The 6,709-nt window shown below is 40.1% G+C and overlaps 1 pseudogene; it reads left to right on the plus strand.

The window, feature by feature from the left end:
• The first annotated feature begins 556 nt into the window (after positions 1–556).
• The window catches only part of LOC107841443, a 17,594-nt pseudogene continuing 11,441 nt past the window's right edge, over positions 557–6,709 (plus strand).

Consider the following 6,709-nt stretch of genomic DNA (forward strand, 5'->3'; position numbering starts at 1 on the left):
AAAGTATGATGTTGTCACCAAGCCCTCCCTTGCATATGCCAAGCCTTACACTGCAAGAATAGATAGCCTCAAAATGCCTACCGGCTATCAACCCCCCAAATTTTAATAATTTGAGGGCAAAGGTAATTCGAAACAACATGTCGCACACTTTATCGAGACATGTAATAATGTTGGAACTTACGGTGACTATCTTGTCAAACAGTTTGTTCGTTCCCTAAAGTGAAATGCCTTTGATTGGTATTCGGACCTTGTGCCTAATTCCATCGATAGTTGGGAGCAATTGGAACATGAGTTCCTAAATCGCTTTTATAGCACAAGGCGTACAGTGAGCATGGTAGAGCTCACAAATACTCGACAAAGAAAGGACGAACCAGTCATTGACTTCATCAATCGATGGAGAAATGCTAGCCTAAACTGTAAAGATAGGCTCAGCGAAGCTTCTGTAATAGAGATGTGCATCCAAGGAATGCACTGAGGGCTTCTCTACATCTTGTAAGGCATTAAGCTAAAATCCTTTAAAGAGTTAGCTACTCGTGCTCACGATATGGAATTGAGCATGTCTTCTGCTGGAAAGAAAGGAGCGCTTATCCATGACCCTCGAAGGGGAAAGGATAAGCAAGAACCTAAGAGATGGGGTAAGTTTGTCCCCAAAAATGATAACAAAAAATCCATGAATATTGGTGTATCTCCAGTGAAAGTCACCACAAAGGTGAGCAAGAAGCAAAGTGTAAAGACGACTTATGGAGCACGTCCAAATCAGAAAACGTTAAAGGAGATGCAAGAAAGGAATCTCCCTTCCTTGATTCTGATGTTGCTGAGATTTTCGATGAACTCCTTCATCATAAGCTCATCGAACTCCCAGAGATAAATCATCCTAACGAAGCCGGAAGGACCAATGACCCTAATTATTGCAAATATCATAGGCTCATAAGTCACCCTCTGGAGAAATGCTTTGTCGTTAAAGATAAAGTTATGCAACTGGAAAAAGAGAAGAAAATCTTCTTCGACAATGAGACAACCATTTCTCATCAAATTTCTATCACTTTTGGCTCGCTCAACCCGGTTAAAATTTATGTCAAGGATCATAATGAGGAGATATTAAAGCCTGATAGATCTTTGATTGATGAAGACGATGATGAAGGTTGGAATCTAGTGACTAGACGCAAATGCAAGAATATGAGTCTGTGAAAAGATACATACGAGCAACCAACCGAAAGGAAAGTGGTGAAGAAACTAAGGAAACAGAAGTTGGTTACACTTCCAAAAAGAACAAAGGTGATGGAGCTTCACTGTCAGAAACCTTGGCATTCGGTAACTTTAGAGGAATTCTTATCGAGTTGGTTCTGCAATAAGACTGCCCAAGTCAACCTTGAAGCATCTTGTTTGAATACCGCCAAAGAGGGGGCAAAGGGTGAGAATCTACCTATAGAAGTTCCTTCATCTTCCAAAAGGTTGGCTGAAACTCTTGGAGAAGAAGCACATGTGTGTGATAAAAAAATCACATTCACAAATAACGATCTTCTGCTTGGTGAGACCCTACATAACCATCCCTTATACATGGTGGGTTAAATTCTAGGAAAGAAGATTAAAAGAATCTTGATAGATGAAGGATCTGAAGTCAATATCCTTCCTATCCGTACGATGAAAGAGCTTGGCATCGCTACTAGCGAACTGGAAAAAAGTCGTATAATGATCGAAGGCCTCAACCAAGGGGACCAAAGGGCCATGGGATGTATCAAGTTGGGATTAGTATGGATGATTTTCAATCAAACCCATTGATGCATGTGATCAATACCAAAACTTCATACAATGTATTGTTTGGTAGGCCTTGGGTGTATGGGAATAAAATTATCTCATTCTCTTACTACCAATGCTTGAAGTACCTCAAAAATGAAGTGGAAAGAATGATAGTCACCGATAACAAGCCAGTCACTGAAGCTGAGTCACATTTTGCCGATGTAAAATTCTACTTAAAGAATTATATTATAGATGAGAAAAGGATTGAAGATGTCACTAAGAACAAGTGTGACGATCTTGTATCTAAGAAGGTCGTGGTGACTATCAAAAAATTTGCCAACAGGAAACCCTTCTTCACTTCAAATAAAGAAAGCGTCACTCCTACAAAAAAAAAAGGCAGCTCCTGTTCTTCGCTACGTGCCAAAGGTAAAGAAAGAGGAAGATCACTCACCTGATCCCAAGATAATGTGCTAAAGGGGCTAACTTTACCTGCCAGGAAGATTGACGCAATAAATCCATCCTCAAGGCCACTTAGGAAATCTGTGGCTCAAAATCTTCCACCAGATATGGCACTCCCTACGAAGTGTATAAAAGATGGCTTTGATCCAAATGTATACAAGCTATTTGTAAAGGCTGGATACAATCCTAATGAGCCATCAAGGTTGGGCAAACTTCCATCGAAAGATAACACCAGGCAAGAACATGAAGGACTAGGATACATGCAGCCACCTCCAATTCGCATCTCCATAAGAAGGGCAGTCAATAATTACATCACCGTGGAAGAAGAATCTACTGCCGCTAACAAAAGACCCTCCGTATTTGATCGACTTGGAGAATCAACCGCAAGAACTTCTGTGTTCGAAAGGTTGGGTTCTATAAATAAGAAGAAAAATAACAAACATCAAAGAAGTCATCAAAGCATGATGTTGCACTCTTTATTTAAAATCCAGAAGGATTTCCAAAGTTTGATTCCTTCTAGAATGAAGCGACAGACAAAACTGATAGTTTCATGCAACGAGGTATTAAAATCAAAGACGCATATTGTGGTTTATACTAAGCAACTCAAAGAAGATAAAGAGAGTGTTGGCTCCACATATCATGTTACGACCCAAAACGAGAAAGATGTCTTGTCTCAAATAAAGATTGATGAAGAGATAGAAGATATCTTCTGGTGTTATCATATATTCATCAATGACGATAATCCTTAAGAGGAGAAAGATGCTGGAGATGCTCCATCGCAACTTAAAGAAGGAGTAAAGGCCACAATAGATCCCTTAAAGGAAGTTAATCTTGGAATTGGTAAAGAACCAAGACCAACTTACGTGAGTGCGTTTCTAGAAGTAGGGGAGAAAGTCGTTTATATGGACATACCAAAGAATATATAGATGTCTTCGCTTGGAGCTATAAGGAAATGCCTGGTTTAGATCCAAAAGTAGTGGTCCATCAGTTGGCAGTTAAGAATAGTGCCCGTCCTGTTAAGCAAGCCCAAAGATGTTTTAGGCCGGAGTTGGTTCCACTGATCGAAAATGAAGTTAACAAACTTATTGAAGCTGGCTTTATTCGTGAAGTCAAATATCCGATGTGGATTTCAAGTATTGTTTCAGTACGGAAGAAGAATAGCCAAATTCGAGTTTGTGTCGACTTTTGAGATCTCAACAATGCATGCCCTAAGGATGATTTTCCAATCCCCATACCGAAGTTAATAATTAATGCAACCACTGGTTATGAGGCAATGTCCTTCATGAATGGTTCATCCAGCTACAATCAAATCCTTATGGCGCCAAAGGATGAAGAACTCACTGCATTTGGTATGCCTAAAGGTATTTATTGCTACAAGGTGATGCATTTTGGTTTGAAGAACGTTGGAGCCACTTATCAAAGGGCTATGCAGAACATCTTTGATAGCCTACTCCATAAAATGTTGAATGCTATGTGGATGATCTGGTGGTGAAGTCAAGAAAGAGAGACGACCACTTAAAAGACCTAAGAATGGTATTCGAGTTACTTCGATGATATCAACTTAGGATGAATCTATTGAAATGTGCCTTTAGAGTTACTTCAGGAAAATTTCTTAGCTTTATTGTGCGACACCGAGGAATTGAAATTGATCAAACTAAGATTGATGCAATTTTGAAGATGCTCGAGCCTCGGGATATTCATGAGTTAAAAACCCTACAAGGAAGTCTAGCATATTTAAGGAGGTTCATCTCAAACCTGGCTGGAAAATGTCAACTATTTAGTCGTCTTATGAAGAAGGACACTCCCTTAGAATGGGACCAAGCTTGTAGTAATTCCTTTGAGAGTATCAATTTGTACTTAATAAAACCTCTAGTTCTTGTGGGATCCATACCTGGAAAGCCGTTGATACTCTACGTCGCGGCACAAGAAAGGTCAGTTGGAGCACTACTGGCTCAAGAAAATAGTGAAGGTAAAGAAAGCTCTCTTTACTATCTGAGCAGAATGATGACACCAAATGAGCTAAAGTATTCTCTAATTGAAAAGTTATGTTTGGCATTGGCCTTCTCAATTCAAAAGATAAAACACTACTTTCAAGCTCATGTGGTTCGTCTCGTGTCTAGGGCAAATCCCATCAAGTTTGAAATGTCAAAACCTGTCCTTAGTGACCGACTTGCAAGATGGTATCTTCAATTTCAACAGTTTAGGATTGTGCATATTCCCCAAAAGGCCATAAAGGGACAAACATTGGCTGACTTCTTAGCAGACCACCCGATACCTGATGATTGAGAACTTAGTGATGAACTTCCTAATGAAGATGCAATGGTCATTAAAGCTAGACCCCCATGGAAGATGTACTTTGATGGTGCCACACATCGAGATAGAGCTGGTGTCGGGGTGGTATTCATCACTCCACAAGAAGAGGTCATCCCATACTCCTTTACCATAATAAATCATTGCTCTAATAATGTTGCTGAATATCAAGCTTTAATCCTTGGACTCGAAATGGCAATGGACATCAAACAACTGTAATTACAAGTCTTTGGTGACTCCTAATTGGTGATCAAACAGCTTTTGGGAAGCTATGAAGTTAGAAAGTCTGAGCTGCAACTATACCATGATTATGCATAGAAGTTGATGGGGTGGCTTGGAGGAGTAAACCTCCAACATGTGTCAAGGAGAGAAAATAAGCAAGCTGATGCCCTAGCTGTTCTGGCCTCAACCCTAACTCTTCCAAATCAGACCCAAGTTATTGTTCGCTAAGAATGGGTAGTACCGTCATCAGATGAAGATGTGGAAAAGAAGGTTGAATACCTCGTTGTCGTGTCTGAAGTTGTAAAAGAAGATTGGCGACAACTTATTATTAATTACTTATGTTATGGGATACTTCCAGAAGATCTAAGGAGAAAGAACGACATTCGTCATCGTGCACCTCACTTCCTTTACTAAAAATACACACTGTACAGAAGATCATTTGAAGGAGTACTCTTACGGTGTTTGGGAGAGAAAGAAGCAATTCAAGCTTTGCAAAAAGCACACTCGGGAGTTTATGGATCACATCAGTTTGGATCGAAACTCCATTTTCACATTAAAAGGATGGGATATTGGCCAATGATGGTGAAAGATTTCTTGAACTATGCGAGAAGATGCAAAGCTTACCAATTTTATGCAAATTTCATACATCAACCTCCAGAGGTGTTACATCCAACTGTAGCATCTTGGTCATTCAATGCTTGGGGAATGGATGTTGTTGGTCCACTACCAAAGTCTTCTGGTGGATATTTATACATCTTGACTGCGACAGATTACTTCTCAAAATAGGCCGAAGCTGTTGCTCTTAAGGAAGTAAAGAAAGAAAATATTGCGAACTTCATCCGAGTGAATATCGTCTACCGCTTTGGAATCCCTCAATATATAATAACTGACAATGGCAAGTCGTTTGATAACAAGTTGATGAACAATATTTGTGACCTCTTTGGCTTCAAGCAGCACAAGTCTTCAATGTATCATGTTCCCGCCAATGGTCTAGCTGAAGCCTTCAATAAGACTTTATGCAACTTGTTGAAGAAAGTCGTCTCCAAATCCAAACGAGACTGGCATGAGCAAATGGAAAAAGCTTTATGGGCGTATAGGACAACTTACCATACACCAACACAAGCAACCCCATACTCACTTGCTTGTGGAGTTGAAGCAGTCCTGCCACTTGAGCGTCAAATACCTTCTTTGAGACTGGCTATTCAAGAAGGGCTCACCGATGAAGAAAATGCTAAGTTGCATCTTGCGGAGTTAGAAGCTCTTGATGAGAAGAGGCTGAAGGCTCACCAAAATCTTAAATTTTATCAATCCCAGCTATCTCGTTCTTTCAACAAAAGGGTTCGCTTGAGGTGCTTCCAATTTGGAGATCAAGTTCTTGCAGTAAGAAGGCCCATTATTACTTCTCATAAATCTGGGGGCAAATTCACCTCGAAGTGGGATGGACCATATGTTGTACAAGAGGCATATTCAAATGGTGCTTACAAGCTTGTTGATGCAGATGGCGTGAGGATTGACCACATCAATGCCAAGTTCTTGAAGAAGCACTATCCTTGAAGGGAGATGGCACTCCTTAAGGCACGAGTATAAATTGTATGTACACTCTTTAAGGCATGAGTATAAACTGCATGTACACTCCTCAAGGCACGAGTATAAACTGCACGTACACTCCTTAAGGCACGAGTATAAACTGCATGTCCGCTCCTGGCCTACAAGAGTATAAACTGTGTATGGATCAAAAAAAAAAATGAAAGTCCGCTAGGTTAAAAACCTTGAAAGAGGCGGCCTAGGCAAAAGTAAGGATACACAAAAAAAAAAAAACACTCACCCAAAACTACAATGTGACTTGATCCTCTTCATTGAGGTACGTAGGCGTTTGGAATCTCATTCCGAGTTCAGTTACATGAGTGTCAAAAAAAATGTTCCTATAGTGTCTGTATATGGACGCCAAGTATGAAACTATTTTAATTTTGGACTTACTCCA

This window comes from Capsicum annuum, chromosome 9 (genome assembly GCF_002878395.1).
Source record: "Capsicum annuum cultivar UCD-10X-F1 chromosome 9, UCD10Xv1.1, whole genome shotgun sequence".
Lineage (NCBI taxonomy): Eukaryota > Viridiplantae > Streptophyta > Magnoliopsida > Solanales > Solanaceae > Capsicum > Capsicum annuum.